We start from the raw sequence: 22,959 nt of genomic DNA, 5'->3' as shown, positions 1-22,959 counted from the left end.
AGGCAGATATTTGTGAGTTTGAGGCCAGCCTATTCTACAAAGTGACCCAAAATAGCCAAGGCTGCACAGAGAAACCTGTCTCAAAAATTTTTTATGAGAATTTTTTTATGGAGGTCTGGGGAAGTCCAACAATTCATTTCAACTCACACATCAATTAGGGTAAGAACCATATTCTCTTGATTTATTCCCCTTGTATGTTTTTTGAAGAGATGATTTTTTTTATATTAATCACAGGTCATTCACTTTGTGTCCCAGCAGTAGCCCCCTCCATCTTTCCCTCCCAATTCTACCTTCCCTCCCTCATTTCCTCCCTGCCCCCTTCCAAGTCCACTGATAGGGAAGATCCTCTTCCCCTTCAGTCTGATCCTAGCTTATCAGGTATCTTCAGGCCTGGCTGCAATATGCTCCTCTGTATCCTAGAAAGGCTGCTCCTCCCTCAGAGGGGGGAGGTCAAAGAGCCAGTCATTGAGTTCCTGTCAGAAATAATCCTTGTTCCCCTTATTAGGGTACCCACTTGGATACGGAGCTATTTTGAGCTACATCTGAGCAGGTGTTCTAGGTTATATCCATACCCAGCCCTTGATTGGAGAAACAGTCTTATAGAAGATCCCTTTGCCCAGACATATTTGGTCCTTGTGGAGCTCCTGTTCTCTCAGGTCATACTAACTCCTCTTTCTTTCATATGATTCCTTGCACTCTGCCAAAGGTTTGGTTATGAGTCTTAGTATCTGCTTTGATACACTGCTAGGTAGAGTCTTTCAGAGGCTCTCTGAAGTAGCCTCCTGTCCTACTATATATATACTTACACACACATATATATATATATATATATATATATATATATATATACTCACATACATACATATATATATGAGTATATATGCATCTATCGTGTGTGTCTTTCTGTCTTTCTGCTCCTGGGATACCTCACTCAGAATGATCTTTTCTAGATTCCACTATTTGCCTACAAATTTCATGATTTCCTTGTTTTTAATTGCTGAGTACTATTCCATTGTGTAAAAGTACCACGTATCCATTCCTCCATTGAGGGACATCTGGGTTTTTTTCCAGGTTCTGGCTATTACAAATAAAGCTACTACAAGAATGGTCGAGCAAATGTCCTTGCTGTGTACTTGAAAATCTTTTTGATATATGCCTAGGAGTGGTATAGCTGGATCTTGAGGAAGCAGTATTCTTAATTGTCTAAGAAAATGCCAGATTGATTTCCAAAGTGGTTGTACAAATTTACATTCCCACCAGCAATGGAGGAATGTTCCCCTTTCTCTACAACCTCTCCAGCGTGTGTTGTCACTTTAGTTTTTGATCTTAGCCATTCTGATGCTTGTAAGGTGAAACCTCAGGGTCATTTTTATTTCCATCTCTCTGATAGCTAATGATATTGAGCATCTCTTTAAGTGTTTCTCTGCCATTCTGTATTCCTCTACAGAGAATTCTCTGGTTAGCTTCATACCCCATCTTTTAATAGGATTGCTTGATTTATTACATTTTAAATTATTTAGTTCTTTATATATTCTGAATATAAACCTTCTGTCAGATATAGGGTTGGTGAAGATCCTTTCCCAGTCTGTAGGCAGTCATTTTTTTTTCCTTTTGACAGCAGTGTCCTTTGCTTTACAGAAGCTTTACAGTTTCATTAGATCCCATTTATTGATTGTTCCTCTTAGAACCTGTGCTGTTGGTGTTCTGTTCAGGAAGTTGTTTCCTGTGCCAATGAATTCTAGGGTCTTCCTCACTTTTTCCTTTAACAGGTTTAGTGTATCTGGTTTTATGTTGAGGTCTTTGATCCACTTGGGCTTTAGTTTTGTGCAAGGTGATCAATATGGATCTATTTTCATTTTTCTGCATGTATACACCCTGTTGGACCAGCACCATTTGTTGAAGATACTGTTTTTTCCATTGAATGGTTTTGGCTTCTTTGTAAAAAATCTAGTATTCATAGGTGTGTTGGTTTATTTCTAGGTCTTCTATTTGGTTCCATTGACCCACCTTTCTGCTTCTATGCCAATACCATGCAGTTTTTACTATTATTGCTCTGTAATACAGCTTGGGATCAGGGATGGAGATACCTCCAGATGATCTGTTGTCGTACAGGATCATTTTGGAAATTCTGGGTTTTTTTTTTCTCCATATAAAGTTGATAATTTTTCTTTCACAATAGCCACTAATAACATAAAGTACCTTGGGGTGACTCTAACCAAGCAGGTGAAAGACCTGTTTGAAAAAAAATACACTTCTTCAAGTCTCTGAAGAAAGAAATTGAAAAAGACATTAGAAGATGGAATGATCTCATGTGCTCATGGATCAGCAGGATTAACATAGTGAAAATGGCCATTCTGCCAAAAGCAATCTACAGATTCAATGCAATTCCTATCAAAATACCAACACAACTATTTACAGACCTTCCCTTGTATTTTTATCACAAGCTAGTCTAAGACATATGCACCAAAGTGCAAAAGTGGCTTTTTTGTAATTTAGTATTTTATTTTTTAATTATCATTTTTTATTAATTACAGTTTATTCACTTTGTAGCTCCCTGTACTTTCCTCTCTCCTCCCTTCCCAATCCTGCCCTCATTTCCCCTTCTCCACCCATCTCCCTCACCAAGTCCACTGATGAGGGAGGTCCTCCTCCCCTTCCTTCTGATCCTAGTCTACCAGGTCTCATCATGAGTGGCTGCATTGTCTTCCTCTGTGACCCAGTAAGGCTGTCTAACAATTTCTTAACATAGAGTCAACCCCCTTCCCTTTTGTTTTTTTGACACCAGACTTCTTGAAGAAAATAATGTACTCATGAGTATGAGTCAGAACTTTTAATACACAGACAGATTTGGAGTCTCTTCTTCAAAGCTGTGAGGCCTGAGCAGAGACAGCCTGGCCTACAGGGTGTGGGTGTGGCAGGTGACATATCAGAGCAGTGTTTCAGTATATCTGACATAGAAAGAATCTTGCAATTTCATTCCTCCTGCTTTTTCATGCTACACTTTTTCCGCTTGACCTTTCCACTAGTAAGCCAGCAGCATTGTCTTGAGGAGAATTAAGATATGTGCAACCAGGATGCAAACAGAAAGAATCAGTCTGAATGAAACCACTAAATGTTCAGTTTTCTGGCTTTTTAAACAGCCTCTTGAAGCTCACATCAAAAGCAATAGTTTGAAAGTCAAAGCTTTTTGCTCGCAGAGAGCCAGCTTTTGTTGAGAGGAAAAAGGGCTCTTAAGAATCAAAAGGGGAATCCAGAAGCTCCAGGGCTCCAGCTTCACCCATGTGGAAAAGTGAACTGAGCCCCTCACCCAGTCCTCTTCATCCTTAGGAGGTGGTGGTGGGTAGAGGGGTGGGAGATGGGACAGTGGGTAGAGAGGGGCATCCAGTTTAGATGTGATAGGTCAGTCTAGCTTCCTACACGGCGTGAAAAGGTGGAGAAGAATCACATGTTTGTAATCACTACTGCCATCTAAATGGGCCTAACTTTTCTTAGCCAGCATCCTGTCACCTGTATTCCTTTGACTGCAGGGAATTGACTGACATCCACAGCATCTTGCAGGTTCTGCTTAGCATAGGTGATCTCAGAGTTACTGCTGAGCGTCACCCTTCACCTCCCACCCAGATTACTCCACTCCACCAAAGACACTCACCAGCTACCCCTGTTATGCTCAGTTCCTGAGACCCCCCCGAAGACTACCAAGAATCAACTCGACTGCAAATACATGAGGATCTTTTATTCAAGCTCGAGCCCAGGAGGCAACAACCTACCTGGTTGAAGAGGAGGATTTTGGCCTTGTGGTCTTGTAATGCCAGTATCATGGGACCGTCAGAGACCACCAGGAGATGACTTGATGCAATAGCAAGAAAGCTTTATTATGAGAGCATCGAACTCAGGACGCAAGCCTCACTGATGCAGCAGTAGAGAAGTGGGACCCTGAGCTCTGAGTGAGCAGGTTTTTAAAGGGAATGTCTGTGAGCATGGGGTTTCCATGACAACAAGCAGGGGGGCATGTCTTGACATTACAGGATTAGGTAAAAGTTAGAGGGGAGAGGTGACCTTCTCTGAGGCACATAATCACATTTGCTATTCTTCTAAACTATATCTGAAACATTGGGGAGAATTTTCCCAGCTGATTTCCAACTGATTCTCATTGATTATTGCCAGGTAGATTGTCTCTACTTTCTATGAAGTATTTATTCTGTGATATTTCCTGTAGGCTGTTGCTAGAAGAGTTAAATTTGTTTTCTGCCAATGTGTACATTCGGTGATATTTCCTGGCACCTGAGGTCAGCTCCCAGTCAAGATGGCTCTTTATTTCAAAATGAAGTCATACTCAGGCTAACTTAAACTCTTCAGTCTAGGAGAACAAGGTTTTGTAAAGGGAAAAATGCAAGCAGGGTATTACATGCCTTGGTGTTACATGATTGGGTAAGGGAATTTGACTTTTGAAATTATTGGTTTACTGTAGGTGTCAAGACCACAAATGATTCTGGCCTGGCCATCTGGGCTGGTTTCCTAGCAACTGTACCTCTATTGGGCAGGAAAACTATGTAGTAAAGCTAGTTCTTTTCCCTAGGTGGCTGCACATGCCTCCATTTGGCTGGACTTCATTCAGGTTTGTGCTTTAAACTTTAAACCAATATCCAGAAGGTTTGGTCTCTCACTCCCCCCTTCCCTTTATCATTTGAAGGCCCAGTGTTGGGTCTTCCAGATATGACACCTACCACTCCTCCTTATCCCACCTCCACCAGGACTTCTGCAGATGTTCAGAGAGGTGATCTAGCTCAGTCATTCACCAAATGTGCTCCTGAGTAGGAGCTGTGATGCAACACACAGGAATGCGATGGCTCATCCCAGGTTTTATCAGGCACCATCTGATAGGAGAAAATATCCAGGGTTAGTTCCTTAATACGCTATGTCATTTTAAAAGCATTAGATTTGACATTAAAAAAAAAAAACTTCATATGAAAAAGAAAACATTTAACAGGCTCATTAATCACTGCAAATAAAAAGATTAAGGACAACATGATAACAACAGAAAGAAACTCTTGAATGTGATTACATCTTCCTGAAGATGGCAAAGAGGAAAATGGCACTTTCTAGAACCATCAGATAGTTCATTTCTATCCTCTATGACTTCCATAAGATGACTAAGAACCCCTATCAGGCCAGTCTGGCTCAGCATACTGTGAACTCCTTACCAGTACCTCCACATCTAATCCAAGCTCAGAGTCTTATCTTTTTATCAGAGTGTCATCTTCACTTCCCTGAAAATGTCTCTTCCATAATCTGCCTCAGTTTCCTCAAAGAAGACAAAGATAAAACACCTGAAGATGTCACAAGCAAACTCCACCTGAAGCCCACTGGCTAGTTCTACTAGGAAGAGCATTTTTACTTCAGGGGTGGGGTGGGCTGGAATGCTACCCTTTGACACACCCTTCAGAGAAAAGTTCTGTGTGAGAACCAACCTTCAGTTATGGCTCTTATAATATCACTGGTCCATGAGGAAGAGATACCCAAACTCTTAAGGCTTGGACCTTGTTCAGGGAACTCACTGGGCCAGACCCTGTAGGTGCTTCCTACGTCCTCTTGAGTCACAGTGACATCCTGGGTTGAATTTACCCATGTCATATCAAGGTATTCTTGTTCAGAAGAAAGCTGTAAATTATAAGTCTTCATTTCTGGATAGAGACTGGACAGGAGTAATTCCCAAGCTAGAGATTGTGATGGGGGCCCTGATAATGGATTCAAGTGGAAAAGACCCAAGGGGCACTTTTGCAGTAACTCAAAACATTGAAGCAAATAATTGAATGTGAACTTCATGTTAGCAAAGAAATGAAAATTCATTTTGATGACCACGAGGCAGAAAGAGGCCAGGACTTTGTGGGGAAGAATTTCTGGTAATTTTACTCTCCAGGCTTAGGTGAGTGACTGCTGCTTTCCTACTCAAATGAAAATTTGGAATTTGAAGGGACAGCTGTATTAACCAATTAATACAACCTCAAAAAAGTATCATGGAGTAGGGGCTTGTACAGAGTCTTATAAATGGGACACAAAATGGTGTGGAGTCAGGTTGTGATGAAAGTGCTCCCAGATATTGTATGTCCTACAATGGTAGCTTTATTTTACATTTTCTTTAAGACATAATATCCTTTTTCCTGGCTCACACTGTAGATTTGTTCACTCAGGAATGTTTACAACTTGCCTTCTACAGGGACTGCATCATATACAAGCTCCTAGACTCCATTTCAGTGGAGAAAGCAGTGTAGCACAGCTTGGGAAGCTGGTAGCCCCTGTTCATACAATTTTCCACTTTTGTGTAGAATGGAGAAGATCCATGAGGGCAGAAGCTGCTGTTGCTGCCTTCTTCTAGCATGGAGCTTAAACACAGTGTTAGTAGCAGCATCTGTCTTGTGACCAAGAGCAGGAAAGCTTAAAGCTTAGGGTGGTGAGGAAGAAGGAAAGAAGGGATCCTGACTCCCCAATGAGGCCTGTTAGCAACTATGCTTTTCTGCTTCACTCACTTTTTTGTTAAAAAAAAAAAAGTATTTGGCTGGGGAGATGGCTCCGTTGACAAAGTACTGGCTATCAAAAGCATGAAGACCTGAGTTTTGATCCTCATCACTCATGAGAAAAGCTAGATGTACAGTGTGTACCTATAGTCCTAGCACTGTTGAGACAGACAGGAGCTTGCTGACCAGCCAGTGTAGCTGAAGCAGAGAACTCTGAGTACAATGAAAGACCCTGCTTAGAAAAACAAAGTGAATAATGAATGAATAATACACCTGATGTTGACCTATGGCCTCCAAATGCATGTGCACACGCATGGATGCATACTCACATATAGTTATGCACACGCTGAGAACTCTGCACACATGTGCATGTGCACACACACGCAGAGACTCACACACAGAGAGACTCACACAGTCTTTACCCTTTTAAACTAGTAAACAGGCTATCACTCTGATTATATTCTCATTATAATCACGAATAGAATTTTCAAGTCAGTACCTGCTGTTTATCTCACTCTGGAATTTCTGATGAAGGGACCTAACTAAGCCTCTGTAAGTTTTAAAACTCCTCTGCCAGTTCTAATGTGCAACCCATACCAGAAACCTATTGTTTAAGCCAGCGATTATCGCTTTGAGTGTTTCCTTGCCTTTCTTAGCTGAGGGCAACCATGACTGATACATCTCACAACCCTATTAAATAGTTGAAGACTACTTTTATTTTCATCTAGATTGGTCTCTACTTCTAGGAGCACTGTAAGGATCGATGGAATAATACACATGTGCATACCTTTAAGCACTCAAGGAGGTAACGGCAGGAGGATCTCTGTGAGTTCAAGAATAGCCTGGTCTACAAAAGAGAGTCCAGGACAGCCAAGACTGTACATAGAAGTCCTGTCTCAAAAGAACAAAATAGAAATATATTCTATTTTTCTATTCTAAAACTCCTTTTAGGAGTTCACATAAGGTCAGAGAATTGTCATTGACACCTGGCTTGGAAAACTGGAACAAGGCTAACCTCTATCTCTGTAAACCTCAAGAACACCTGGGAAATGCCAACATTTAAGCAAACAGACTCCATCACCTGGGTGTATCTTGCATTCTAAAATAGCACAATAACATTAATTCACAGAAAGAGTTTAATCTTCTACTTCAAATGCTTTAAAACTATATACCAGATAGTTGCCTATGATTTTAATTAGTTATTAATTAATTAATAATTAAAGAAAGTTTTCATTATGTAGCCCAAGCTGCAGTGGAATTCACTGTGTATATCAGGCTGTCCTTGAACTTACACTATTCTCTTCTCTCAGCCTCCCACTCACTTGGCATTATATTTGTAAGCCACCATGCCTGGTGACCAATTTTAACCATGGCATACCAAGCCATCCACTTCCCTCCGTGGCCTTTACTACAACCGCTTTAGTCACAGAAGCATCATAAAATGTGACATTGTGACACTGATTTTGTCCTTGAAACTTCAGTGACTTTGCATCCTCAGGACAGTCACCTAACCTCATCCCTGGCCCTTTCTCTTTTTATCTTCTAAGGTCCATACTTTCTGTGCTGACTGTCACATCAGGACCTTGGCACTTACTATTTCTCTAACCACGTTTATTTTCCTTCACCTCCACCTTTTTGCCCTGTTTCACTTCACTCTATCTTCCTGCCTCCTACTGAACCTTCTTAATCTCAATTCAAATATTATTTCCTCTCAGAAAACTTTCCGGTTTTATTTTTTGAAAGGATATCCTTATGTAGATCAGGCTGGCTTTGAACCCATAGAGATCTGTCTGTTTGCCTCCTGAATGCTCAGATTATAGGTGTTCTCCACCACAACTAGAAAGAAGGCTTGTAACTACCATATCATCCATATATTCTTTTTGTTGTTGTTTTCTAAGACAGGATTTCTCTGTGTATCTGTCCTGGCTGTCTTGAAATTCACTTTGTAGACCATGCTACAAACTGGACTCAAACTCACAGACATCAGCCTGCTGTCTCCTGAGTGCAGGGATTAAACATGAGCCCCTAGGCCCTGCCCTATCCATACATTCTTCTAGAACTTGATTTTTTTCTCTTCTTGCCTTTCATCAGACTGTATTATAATTAAATCTATTTATCTGTATCCTGTTCTAGAGGGAAACAGACACAGCTTGATAAGGACTGGGTCTATATAGGCAATACCTATTAATTTATCATAATGCTCCTTTACATTTGGATACAGCATCTTTTTTGATAACTAATTCTCATACAGTTTCTTGAGAGACTGCTGTGTCTATGAAGCAATTATAATATAGAACTATGGTAAGATAATAATAAACTATAGTAGATGCTGGATTCAAATCCTCACTCACAATTTATTATTCAGAGCCACTTTTGGGTAGGGACAAAAATATTATGCAGAACTGTCTTGAGACAAGCCCTAGAGTCTCTTCTCAGCTAACCTGTCAAACAATACTAGTAAGAGACCACAGATGCAAGTGAAGGGAAAAGGCATTAGTACCCTTTTCTTATGCAAATTACTTATCCCTTCAGGATTTCCATGAGTCTGATTCATGTAAAGCATTTTCATTTAATAATGGACCACTGTCGAAAATGACCAACTTTATGCCTCAGAGGGCTGGATGGCACCCAATTCATAATGGGGAACTTAGCTGCCCTGATAACTTGGTGACATGTGGTCAAGCATCTACAGTCATTCTGCAAAACACTTCCATCACACACATGAAAAGATAAACCCATAAAGATGTCCATACACTGTACAGTGAACACCTAGGATTTCTGGAAATTTGGTTTCTTGTTTGGAGGGAAGGTTGTTGGCTGGTTGGTTTGGGTTGGGTTGAATTTTGATTTTCTTTTTGAGACAGGTTCTTATGGGGGTATACTAAACTTACTATGTAGCTAAGGCTGGCTTTGAAATCCTGAACTTTCTGCCTCCATCTCCAGGCTCTGGGCTTACAACTCCATGTCAGTCATGTTCCCCTCCTCCTGGGAGCAGTTGTCTGGTACAGTGACAGGCTGACCTGACAGAAATTTGGTTACAGTGAGGGTTGGATGAAGCACCTAGGAGCATCATCCTCTAGAATGTAACATGTGTAAATTAGATTCATATGTGTTGTTGCCTTTCTCATCAACAGTTTTTATGACTCTAAGAATCAAGAAGAGCTGCAGGGTTAGAGTCTCACAACAGAGTAATGCAGCCATGATCATTCAGGCCTTTACAGCCATTGAAGCAGGACAGTCTCCCCAAGCATGGTTGGCTACTATAAAAAGCTAAAATGTTATGCTCAGGATGCGAGGCTAAGCATTGCACTCAGAATCAGCTGCTTTGGACCCAGAGAAGAGCATGTCTGATTGCATGCGGGTTGATGCCCCAGGTCCTGCCTCTGAGAAAAAGGTATCGGACGGGTCTGATGCTCTTTGGGTGGATGACACCTAAATGAACATTAGTACAAAGTCCCAATTTATTTCTAATATCAGAGATAAGACCTCTACTCTTGCCTGATGCGTCTAAAACAAAAAGGGGGAACTGTAGAGAGCTGCAGAATGCTGTGCCTTAAAGATGGAGCTGGTTTCCGCCTTCCACCTTCCCGATGAGGAGTGCTCTCTGTCATGAACAATTCCACATTTGGCTAAGGCTGAGGATCTGGCTTGCTTCCATGTATATGGACCTATCTGCATTGCCCACGTGGCACGCTGGGGTTGGCTACCCAGAGGCTATTTAAGCTGTGGGCTGGCTTTCCCCAGGGTCAGATGATTGTTCAAGGTTCCTGAATAAACTGCATTGAAAAAAGAATCAAGAAGAATAATGTTTATTTTTAACAATTCACTAGGAATTTGTTTTTCTACTTGCTGCTACCCCTTTAGCTTTTGCTGGCCTACAAGTCTTATTGATAAGGCAGGAATTTGGAAATGGCACATTGGCATGTATTTGAAGGCCATTTGGGACTTCTGAGATGAACAGGAATGAAGAGCTCTCTTAAGTTTTTGAAACAGGATGTCCTAGTTAGGGTTACCATTGCTCTGACAAAACAGCAAGACCAAAGCCACTTCAGGAGGAAATGGTTTATTTGGCTTACATACTGGAATAATTTATTTATCCTTGTGTATGTGTATGAGTGCCAGCAGGTAAGAGGAAGTTAGAGAACACCTCTTTAGACTCACTTCTCTCCTTGCTCTTTGGAACTGGGTGTGTGATTCAGGTTATCATGATTATGCCAGTAAAGTGCCTTCATCTGCTGAGGCATCTCACTGGTTCTATTTGCTTATTTTTGAGATAAGGTCTCATAGAGGACATGCTGGCTGAGAATGGCCCCTTGAGGCCTAATTGGGATATTTCAGCTACTTCTCCTGGGCTGGATTTTACTCCCAAGCTCCATGTGTCTTTGTCTATGTGGGATATGCTGAACCTGGACCCAATTTCTCACAAGCAAAAATGAATGAGAACAATGTTATTTTTCTACATTCATCATACCTGGAAATTTGCCAATTATCTGTTACACAATGAATTTAAGCCCAAGGCTCATGAGGGTTATACTTGAGGGATAACTAGATATTCTTTCTGTTTCTTTGTTTGTTAATACTGGCTGGGTGTTTTGCATATTCTTGGTTGTCCTGGACTTACTTTGTAGACCAGACTGGCCTTGCACTCACAGAGATATCCCTGCCCTGCTTCCCTTAGTGCTGGAATTTACAGGTGTGTGCCAACATGCCCTGCTATTGTGGACATTCCTGATATTGGTTGAGTATTAAGAGAAGTACCAATTTATCCCAGTGGGATAGGACAGAACTAAGGCTGGAAGTCCACCAAAAAGACCCTGGCAGGTATTTTTTAGGCCACATGATCTTCCCTCCTTTAGTACTGGTCTTGTTTAGAAACCAAACTGTGTGCCTGTCCACCATTTCTCCTAACAATGTCTTCTGGGAACAAGAAGCCACCATCTCAGTGATCCTCATTCACCCTTTCTTGTTTACCTGTGTTGCTGTGTCTTAATCAGGGATTCTATTGTGGTGATGAACCATCATGACAAAGAGCAACTTGGAAAGGACAGTGTTTACTTCAACTGACATTTTGTAGTCCACTAGCCAGAAATTCATGAGAATTCAAGGCAGGACCTAAAGCTGAGAGCATGGAGGAATGCTGCTTACTGTCTTGATTCTTGTGACTTGCTGGGATAACTCTCCTCCTCCTTCTTAAATTTTTAATGATGGAAACAAAAATATACCTAAAAGTGAAGCTTCTGGAGAAACCATTTGCTCTTCTCCTGTCTTATATTGTTCTTTGAACTTGATCTTGGCCTCCCACCTGGCCTTGCATTTCAGAGCTGTGTAGCTAAAGACATCCTTTTTGACAACAGTCTTGTCCAAGGGTATGTCCACAGATTACCTTGTGGGCATAAGGTGATTGTAGTTATAAATTTTCACAAAGGACTTGACCTTTCATCTTTTAGCAGTTTTCATCTGGTCCTGGGCAGTTGTCACTTTTTGAGGATAGTGGTCAATTCCAGCCATCAGGGCATGACAGGGTAAGGGCTTTCTGAGGTGCCATCACCAATATTCTTCACAGTGATGGGTTTGCATCTGGAGTGGCATCCAGCTAGGACGAGCAACACTTTCCCAAGTTTCATGAACTTGCCCACTTTAACAGCAAGCAGCCAGCACCCAGCAGAGAGGAAAGAAGGATTTTTTTTTCTGGAGCCAGCCTTGTAACAGTATCCAGGATTACCAGCACAGCCAAAGAGTGACACTCCCCATAGCAACTTGAAGAGACCCCATATGGACTACCAATTAAGAAAACATACCACAGGACTTTCCCACAGGCCAGACTGATGGGAAAATATTCTCAGATGAAGTTCTTCTTTCGAAATGACACAAGTTTATGTCAAGTTGATGTAAATTAGCCAGCACACCTTTCAGTATGGAGAGGATTACAAGGAGGCTGTTTACTAAGCCATCAAGATACCTCAGTCAGTAAAAGCACTTGTTGCTAGGCCTGATATATTGAGTTTAATCCCTGGAACCAACATGGTGCATGGAGGGTATCCATTCCATCAAGCTGTCCTCTGACCTCTGTGAAGGAGAGTCTCTGGAAAGAAGTTGGGTCTGCAAAGACTCATTGCTTAGAGATGCAGTGATGTGCAGAGATGGAAAAGTTGCAGCCCAGTGCCAAATTGTACCTTATCTTGGAAGTAGTTTTTGCCTTCCATTAGCTATTTCCTTGCCCACCTATGTGTTGGACGAAACGTCCTGTAGTTAACAGATAAAAACCATCAGTTATCTGAGCAGACCACTAGCATCCACCAACCCTGAAGCTGATGATGTCATCAGATAGCATCTGAGACCTGGGGAAGTGACTCCAGCATCTTGCTGTCACTGTCTCTTTGATGAACCCGACAGTGTATTTTAAATTGGCTCTGGTTTTAGGGTTTTCTTTATTCTGCAGCTATAAAACATAAACATAAAACTACGTTAGTGTGAGAACATGAAACCTGAGCTGACTTATCTGCATGTTTCTTGGGCAGTCACTCAGTTTGGCTCCAGAATAAACTGAGTTTTATTTTCTTTGAGACCTGAGCTGTGCTTTTTGTGTCCATGTATACACCACTACATCCTTGTATCTTTATATTACCTCTCCTGCCTACACAATAGGAAAATGAAATGTAGTTTCTACAAAAAGATTTATTTAAATTTTTTCTATTATTTATTTTATGTGTATAGGTATTGTTCCTGTGTATCTGGGCACTTTGTGCATGTTTGGTGTCTGTAGAGGCCAGTAAAAAATAATAATAAGATTCCCTGTAACTGGAGTAATCAGCATTTGTGAGGTGCCATATGGGTGTTAGGAATTGAACCCTAGCACCGTGGAGGGACAGCCAGCATTCTTAACACCCAGGCAGTCTGTCTAGCCCAAGACCCACTTAAAAAATGTCTATATGTGTATGTATCTGTATATATGAGTTTAAGAAGAGGTCAAAGAGGCTGTGGGATGCCCTGAAGCTGGAGCTACAGGTTATAAGCCCTCTTTGGTGGGTGCTGGGAAGTGATACACGCTTTTAACAGCTTAGTACCTCTTTAACTCCAATAAAATGTAATTTTCTTTTTTTTAATTTTTATTAAGTTTATTCACTTTGTATCCCAGCTGTAGTCCCCATCCCCACATCCTCCCCACATCAACCCTCCCTCCTTCTTCTTCTCCCATGCCCCTCCCCCCAGTCCAATGATAGGGGAGATCCTACACCCCTTCCATCTGATGCTAGTCTATAAGGTCCCCTCAGTACTGGGTTCTTTGTCTTCCTTTGTGGACTGGTGAGGCTGCTCCCTCCCCTCAGGTGGAGGTGATCAAAGAGCCAGCCCATGAGTTCATGTCAGAGATTGTCCCTGTTCCTATTATTGAGAAACCTTCTTGGACACTGAGCTGCCATGGGCTACTTCTATGCAGGGGTTCCATGTTACCTCCATGCATGGTCCTTTTTTGGAGTATCAGTCTCAGAAAGAAAAAAAAAAACAGTGCCCTGCTCTTTTGCTTTTGTTGCTCTCCTTGTGGAGCTCCTGAAAATGTAATTTTCAAAAGCAGGTGACTCATGGATTTGTAAATTAACATAGTGAAAATGATCAAAAGCCATTTACAAATTTGATGCAACCCCAAACAACCCCCCCCTCCATTTCTTTCTTCATGGAAACATTAAAACAAAAGCAAAACCAAACAAATGAATAAACAACAAACAGAACAAAAACTATCTTAAAACTCACGTGGAATCACAAAAGACCCTGGATAGCCAGAAGAACCATGAACCATGCTGGAGGAATTTCCATCACAGATATCAAGATACCTTAAGAACTATATTACTGAAACAGAATGCTACGGACACAGAAACAGACATGGAGACTAAGGGAATAAGACAGAAACCCAAACATGAGTGAGCTTAGCTGCAGCCATGTAATATTTGACAAAGATACCAAGAAACAAACAAACAGCAAACAATCACTGGAAAAAGGCAGCATCTTCAACAGATAGTTCTGGGAGAATGGGATGTCCACAGGTAAAAGAATGAAATTGGAACCAAATCTATTACCTTGCACAAGAAATGACTACAAATGGGCCAAGGACATAAATTTGAAACCCAGAACACTGAAACGTCTAGAAAAAGAACACAGGCAGTACTCTGCATGGTGTAAGTGCAAAAAAAAAAATTTTTCTCAATAGGACACCATTTGCTCAAAAATTAAGGCCAACAATTAGTTTTATAAGTGGGACCTAGAAAAACTCAAAGTCCTCTGCACAACTAAAGAAACCCTATGGCAAATCGCTCAACCTGGCTGTCAATGAAAGTATGCTGGACTTTGTGTCACTAGCATACAACATGAGAATTTTTCCTGTGCTGCAAATCTGTCTAAACAATTGTCGAGCTATATTTTAGGTAATTGGACTGGAGAATTCGATACTACGATGGAGCAGCTGAGAGTGGCCATTGTCACAGTAAATTCTACCGGAGTGGACGCAGGACTAGCCACAGGATTATCAACATGGATTGCTGCAGCCATGAATCATCTGAAGGAATGGGCGGGCATGGGAGGGTTAGCAGGCCTTCTGGTGTTGGTCTCCTTGGTTTGCCTGTGGTATATATGCAAGATTAGAGTCTCACAACAGTGTGATGCAGCCATGATCATTCAGGCCTTTACAGCCATTGAAGCAGGACATTCTCCCCAAGCATGGTTGGATACCATAAAAAGCTAAAATGATACGCTCAGGATGCGAGGCTAAGCACTGCACTCAGGGTCAGCCGCTTTGGACCCAGAGAAGAGCATGTCTGATTGCATGCAGGTTGATGCCCCAGGTCCCGCCTCTGAGAAAAAGGTATCGGACGGTCTGATGCTCTTTGGGTGGATGACACCTAAATGAACATCGGTACAAAGTCCCAATTTATTTCTAATATCAGAGATCAGACCTCTACTCTTGCCTGATGCGTCTAAAACAAAAAGGGGGAACTGTAGAGAGCTGCGGAATGCTATGCCTTAAAGATGGAGCTGGTTTCTGCCTTCCACCTTCCCGATGGTGAGTGCTCTCTGTCACGAACAACTCCACATTTGGCTAAGGCCGAGGATCTGGCTTGCTTCCATGTATGTGGACCTATCTGCATTGCCCCCGTGGCACGCCTGGGTTGGCTACCCAGAGGCTATTTAAGCTGTGGGCTGGCTTTCCCCGGGGTCCGAGGATTGTTCAATGTTCCTGAATAAACTGCATTGAAAAAAAAAAATAAAATAAAAAAAAAAAAAAAAAAAAAGAAATGATGGAGTGAAGAAGAAGCTCACAGAATGGGGGTCTTGCCAGTTATACATCTGACAGGTTTAATAGTAAGAATATATGAAAAACTCAAAAGAAACAAAAACAAAAAACAGAGAAAAAGAAAAAAAAAAAACAAAATCAAAGTATTCATTTAAAAAAAATGGGTCTGGGACCTAAACAGAGAATTCTCAAAAGTAGGAAAAAGTGGCTAAGAAATATTTCAAAAATATATAGTATGCCTGGTAATTATGGAAATGTGAATCAAAACAACTTGAGGATTCATTTACCTTATTCAGAATGTCTAAAAGCAACAAAACAATAAACAAGAATGCTTGAGAGGATGCAGGGAAAAATAAAGCCTTATTTGTTGCTGGGGAAATTACAAACTGCTCCAGCCACCCTGCAATTCAGTGTGGAGACCCTCAACAATCTAAAAATAAACCTACAGTATGTGTCAGTTATACCACTCCTTGACACATGCCCAGAGGACTCACATCCTACTCCACAGCTCCCCACATAGCCATGTTCACTCACAATAGCTAGGAAATGGAAACACCTCCACAGCCCAGGTAGCCTTACCACGAGACCATCCTGCCTCAGCCTCCCAAGTTCTGGGATTACAGATATGTGTTACTATGCCTGGCATTTTCTCCTGAGTATTTTCTATATGCAGCCAGTTGTCTCTTTGAATATGGAGCATGTGGGTATGCAGCCAGACTCTCTTTATCACATACAGCATGGTGTTTTGAATATACATGTGTAAACACACACTCACACTTCTGGAATTATTCAAGTGAACTCATTAAAATAAACATTTCTTCACATATTTGTGTGTCTGTTTAATTATTAATTCCTTCACATTTATTTACTTACTGTGCATGTGCACAGGCAGGTGTAGAATCCCAAGCCAAACCAACTTGAGACAAGCAAGGAGTTCACTGACAGAAGTGTTTCCTCGAATTCAAGAACAAGTTTGCATCAGCCCTTAGGTACTGTCCCAGCTCTGCATCTCCTGTCCCCATGCCCTACTGTTTACCACCATCATTCCCAGATAGTTAGCTGAAAAATTGCTGGGTTGTTTTTCTTGTCAAGGTTGATTTGCTTCTTTTCTTAAAATTTATTTTATTTTATTTGGTGTGTGTGTGTGTGTGTGTGTGTTTGTTTGTTTGTTTGTGTGTGGGGGGTATGTGCCCATGAGCGACAAATATGTCGTAATAGATGCCTTCTATCTGTATGTGGGTTTCTGAGTCTTGAACTCAGTGTGTCAGGCTTGCACAGGGCATCTGCTGAGGGATTTCCTCATCCTTGGTTCAGGCTTTCCACTTAATAATAATGACAGCAAATGTAAGCTAATTAACAAGAATAGGTTATTCATTTTGTACTGCCACCCTATACTGTAGGGTTTGGCACAGGATATGGGGACTTCATGGCTTGTGTATGCATACATGTTTATGTGTTATATTTGTAGTCTGTAAGGTAAGTTGAACTTTACATTTTTATTTATATGCACTGATTGTACAAAATAATTGGTTTCACTGTGACATTTTCATACTTACATATACTGCACTTTGATCATAGTTTCTTCCTGGAATTTTAATTTAAAAATTGTTTAGAAATTAAATATAATTCTTTCTTTTTCCTCTTTCCTTTCTCTCTCTCTCCAACCCTTCCCTTGTACCCATTCCCTTGCTCTTTCTCAAATTCCTTGCCTCTATTTCTTTCATTGTTGTTACCTGTTTGTATATATATTCCTAAATTTATAAATACAGCATGCTTGTTATACATAAGGTGTGTATATGATTTCAGGACTGACCACTTGTCATTGGATTACCAAATTGGAAGCTCTTCCTGAGGAAGACTATTTCCCTGCTCTCAGAATTCCTTAGTTGCCTGTAGTTCTTCTAGCATTGGGGCCCCTGACTTTCTGATAGTCATCTGCTTGCCTCTTAGCACAAGGTGACACACAGAGGACATACTGGAAAAAGCTTACAAGATGGACAAATCCCAAGTCCTCTCTTTCCTAATTCTTTACACTCCTTGGCACAGGCCCTTGCTCACCACAGGTGTCTCCTAAGAGCTTATGTCCCAATGTTTCTTTCTCATCCTGGAAATGGAAGTTTACTTTGAAAATGGCTCTCTTGTTTGCCCGGCTGAACTGGAGCAACCCACTGCATGTTTGGCCAGTCTGTACACTGAGTGTTTTTGAGATCCGTAACCTTTCCTTTCAGATGATGTACTGCCTGGCATAACTGCAAGAGTCAGCACATCCAGAGTAGCAAGTATCCTCGGTTTCAGCTTTTCCTACTCTTCGGTTGGTGTAATTCAAACTATGACATCCACAGAGCCTCACATTCTCAAAGTCTGATTTCTTAAAGGTTGACAAAACTGGCAAGAAAGAGGGGGAGGGGCTTTAGATATGCAAAAGGAGCCATCACCATAGACCCTTTAGGTATTTTACAAAGAGAATACTGTGATCAGTTTGTGCTTAATGAGTGCAGTGTACTAGATTGTGTACTAGAATGGAATACTACCAACCTGAAAACATATCTACAAAACAGATGAGGGATTTTACTTCATTCATTCTAGGTGGTCAGCTTTATTCTGGTTCCACAGCCAGACAATGATATCACAAGAAAAGTACAGACCAGCATTCCTCATGAGCTCATAAAATACCAGTAAATTTCCAAAGTGGTTGTACAAGTTTACATTTCCATCAGCAGTGCAGGAGGGTTCCCATTTCTCCACATCCTCTCCAGCATGTATTGCCCAGCATGTACTGTTTTTGATCTTAGATATTCTGATTGGTGTAAGGTGAAATATCAGGGTTGTTTTGATTTGCATTTCCCTGATGACTAAGGAAGTTGAACATTTCTTTAATTGTTTCACTGCCATTCTACAACCTTCTACAGAGAATTCTCTGTTTAGCGCTGTATCCCATTTTTAATTGGATTACTTGATTTGTTACTTTTTAACTTCTTTACTTCTTTACATATTCTGGATATTGGCCTTCTATCAGATATAGGGTTGGTGAAGATGCTTTCCCAGTCTGTAGGCTGTCCTTTTGTTCTGGCAACAGTGTCCTTTGCTTTACAGAAGATTTTCAGTTTCATGAGGTCCCATTTATCGTTTGTTGCTGTTAGATCCTGTGTTGTTGGTGTTCTGTTCAGGAAGTTGTCTCCTGTGCTAATGAGTTCTAGGTTTTTCTCCAGTTTTTCTTCTAACCTATTTATTGTGTCTGGTTTTATGGGCACAAGGGTCTTTTCTGAGACTGATACTCCAACCGTGGACCATTCATGGATGTAACCTAGTTAACCTAGAACCCCTGCTCAGATGTAGCTCATGACAGTTCAGTATCCAAGTGGGATGCCTATAAAGGGGGACAGGGACAGTTTCTGAGATGAACTTAGTGGCTGGTTCTTTGATTACCTCCCCTCAGTGGGGAGCAGCCTTGCCAGGCCACAGAGGAGGACAATACAGCCACTCCTGATGAGAGCTGATAAGCTAGGGTCAGATGGAAGGAAAGGAGGGCATCCCCTATCACTGGACTTAGAGAGGGGCATGGTAGGAGATGAGGGATGGGAGGTGGGGGTAGAAGGGAATGAGGGAGGGGGCTACAGCTGTGATACAAAATGAAGAAATTGTAATTAACATAAAAATTTATTTAAAAAATACTAGTAAATTATAAACAATACTATCTGAAAAAATAACACCAATTATGACTAAGTGGGACTAATTCCAGGAATGAGAGGTTGATTTATAATTCAAAACAGGGACAAAATATTTCAGGGCAGCGGGCCCTCTATGAAACTGTTTCTCCAACCAAGGAACATGTAAAGATATAACCTAGAACCCCTGCTCGGATCTAGCCCATGGTAGCTCAGTAACCAAGTGGGTTTCCCTAGTAAGGGAACAGGAACTATTTCTGACATGAATTCAACAACTGGCTCCTTAACCCCACACCAAGGGAGGAACTGTCTTGCTAAGCCACAGGGGATGACATGGCAGCCAGTCCTGAAGATACCTGATAAGCTAGGGTCAGATGGAAGGGGAGGAGGACCTCCCCTATCAGTGGACTTGGAAAGGGGCGGAGAGGAGATGAAGGAGAGAGCGTGGGATTGGGAGGGAATGAAGGAGGGGGCTATGACTGGGATACAAAGTAAGTAACATGTGATTAATATAAAAAATAAAAATTAGTTCTCTGTCAGATAAGGGGTTGGTGATGATTCTTTCCCAATCTGTAGGTAGTTGCTTTGTTTTGATGACTGTGTCCTTTGCTTTACAGAAGCTTTTCAATTTCATGAGGTCCCATTTATTGATTGTTGCTCTTAGAGCCTGTGCTGTTGGTGTTCTGTTCAGGAAGTTTTCTCCTGTACCAATGAGTTCTAGGGTATTCCCTTTTTTTTTCTAGCCAATTTAATGTGTCCGGTTTTATGTTGAGGTCTTTGATCCACTTGGACTTCAGTTTTCTGCATGGTGATAAGTATGGATCTATTTTCATTTTTCTACATGTAGACATCCAGTTGGACCAGCACCATTTGTTGAAGATGCTATCTTTTTCCATTGTATGGTTTTGGCATCTTTGTCACAAATCAGTTGTCCATAAGTGTGTGGATTTATTTCTGGGTCTTCTGTTCAGTTCCATTGATCCACCATTCTGTTTTTATGCCAGTACCATGCAGTTTATATAACTGTTGCTCTATAGTACAGCTTGAGATCAGGGATGGAGATACCTCCAGAAGATCTTTAATTGTAGAGGATTGTTTTAGCAATTCTTGGTTTCTTGTTATTCCATATGAAGTTGAGAATTTTTCTTTCCAGGTCTGTAAAGAATTGTGTTGGCAATTTGATGGGAATTGCATTAAATCTGTAGATTGCTTTTGGTAAGATGGTCATTTTTACTGTTAATCCTGCCAAGCCATGAGCATGGGAGATCTTTCCATCTTCTCATATCTTCTTCTAATTCTTCCTTCAGAGACTTGAATTTTTTTTCATACAAGTCTTTGACTTGCTTGGTTAGGGTTATACCAAGGTAAGTTGTCCAAAAGCAAAAAGACACACTCGGTATATACTCACTCATATAAACATACAACATAGAATAAACCCACTAAAATCTGTACATCTAAACATACTAAGCAAAAGAGAGGACCCTAACTAAAATGTTCAATCCCTATCCTGAAAGGCAAAGAGGATGGACATCAGCAGAAAAAGAAAACAGGAAACAACCTCAGAACCTGCCACAGAGGGCCTCTGAAAGCCTCTGCCGTGCAGACTGTGAAAGCAGATGCTGAGCCTGATGGCCAACTGATGGGCAGAGTGAATGGAATTTTATGTAAGAAGTGGGAAATAGTAAGAGCTGGAGAGGACAGGAACTCCATAAGGAGAGAAACAGAACAAGAAAATTTGAACACAGGGAACTTCCCAGAGACTCATACTCCAACCAAGGACTATTCATGGAGATGACCTAGAACCCTGACAATGCAGCCACTTCTGATGAGAACTGATAGACTAAGATCAGAAAGAAGGAGAGGAGGACCTCCCGACCTCCCCAAATCAGTGGACATGGGGAGGGGCATGCATGCAGAATGGGGGGAGGAGGGTGGGATCGGGAGGAGAGGAGGGAGGGGCTTATGGGGAGGAAAACAAAATGAATAAAGTGTAATTAATAAAAGTTAAATAAAAAAGAAGAAAAAATAAAAAAATAAATAAAAATTAATTAAAAAATTCAAAAAAATAATTCAAAACAGAAAATCAACAAATATGTGGAAATCACTCACATATTTTACCTAGTTTTACCTAGAGTTTAATTTTGTATATTTGAAAAATCGAATAACAGAGATGAGGAGATGGCTTAGTTGGTAAGGATTTCTTTTCCAAATATGATGACTTGAGTTCAAATCCCCAGCAGTCCAGTAAAGACTACGGATGGCCATGCATACCTGTTAAGACCAGAAACACCAAGGAGAAATGCAGCTTCTTAGAGGCCTAGGGAAAATTAGAGCTTCCATTTTCAGTGAGAGACCATGCTTTGAGCAATAAAGCAATGAAAAGTGATAGATGAAGACACTGGCATTCTACTCTGGTCTGTGTGTGCACGTGCACAAGTGTTCACACTTTCACAGTCATGCACCCACATTCATACACACATTTAATGTTTAGTTTTAAATAATATAGAACTCACTTGGATGTGTGGTGCCAGTGACAACCTAATTTTTTTGCCAAAGAGCTATTTTAACAGATGATTTGTTAAATAATTTCATATTTTAGTTTATATTGCTGTGCATTAAGTTACTAATTTCATATTTGTCAAACACTCTTGCCATTACTGTCGCTTAATAATGTTTGGTAATAGTATTTTAAACACTTATTTATTTATTTATTTATTTAGGAGCTAGGTCTCATGTAACCCAAGCTGACATTGGACTTTGTAGCTGAAGGCAGTTTTAACTCCTCCTGAGTATGTGCCACCATGCTTATTTTATAGTTGGATACTTTTTTGGTACAGGGTCTTTCTATGTTGTTTGGGCTCTGCTCAAACTTGTGATTCTCCTGCCTCATTCCTCTGAGTGCTGGAACTCCAGGTACATAGTGTATTAAAGGTACATAACCATATAACCTGTAATCATTTTGAACTAAATTATTTACATCTGACAAAGAAAAGGAGATCTCATTTAAAAATCATTGCTGTAGCTAGATAGAAGTGGCATATTCATTTAGACAGAGGCAGGCAGACCTCTGTGAGTTCTGGACCAGCCTGGTGTATAGAGTGAATTCCAGGACAGCCAGGGCTACACAGAGAAATCCTGTCTTGAAAAACAAAACAGAAAAGCATAGTTATAAAATCAATTGTGTTTATTAATAGGTAACATATTCACTTGGCTGTAGTCTCAAATAATAGATTACAGTATCCCAGATACTTTACTAATTTCTTTTGTATTTGCCCATAGATATTTTTTGTTGCACAGGCTGATCTTTCACCTCTGCATTTAAACTGAGTCTTTTGCTTCAGCTTCCCAAAAACTTAGAAACACAGGAGTTTTGCCACTACACCTAGGTGCACAATCTTCTAAGTGTGTTGCATTTTTCACTTAAATTTATATTATTGGTGCTCATTCCCTTTTAATATACGAAGCTTTCCTCCTTATCCTTCTTTACAGATGCATAGTGTAC

The 22,959-nt window shown here is 40.9% G+C and overlaps 1 pseudogene; it reads right to left on the bottom strand.

Moving 5' to 3' along the window:
- Window positions 1-11,734: 11,734 nt before the first annotated feature.
- Window positions 11,735-12,142, bottom strand: LOC132650665 (large ribosomal subunit protein eL27-like; annotated as a pseudogene).
- Between the last annotated feature and the right edge of the window lie 10,817 nt (window positions 12,143-22,959).

The sequence above is a fragment of the Meriones unguiculatus genome, assembly GCF_030254825.1.
Source record: "Meriones unguiculatus strain TT.TT164.6M chromosome 13 unlocalized genomic scaffold, Bangor_MerUng_6.1 Chr13_unordered_Scaffold_28, whole genome shotgun sequence".
Classification (NCBI taxonomy): domain Eukaryota; kingdom Metazoa; phylum Chordata; class Mammalia; order Rodentia; family Muridae; genus Meriones; species Meriones unguiculatus.
Note: the sequence above shows the minus strand (reverse complement) of the source record. Positions and strands in the feature narration are given on the sequence as shown.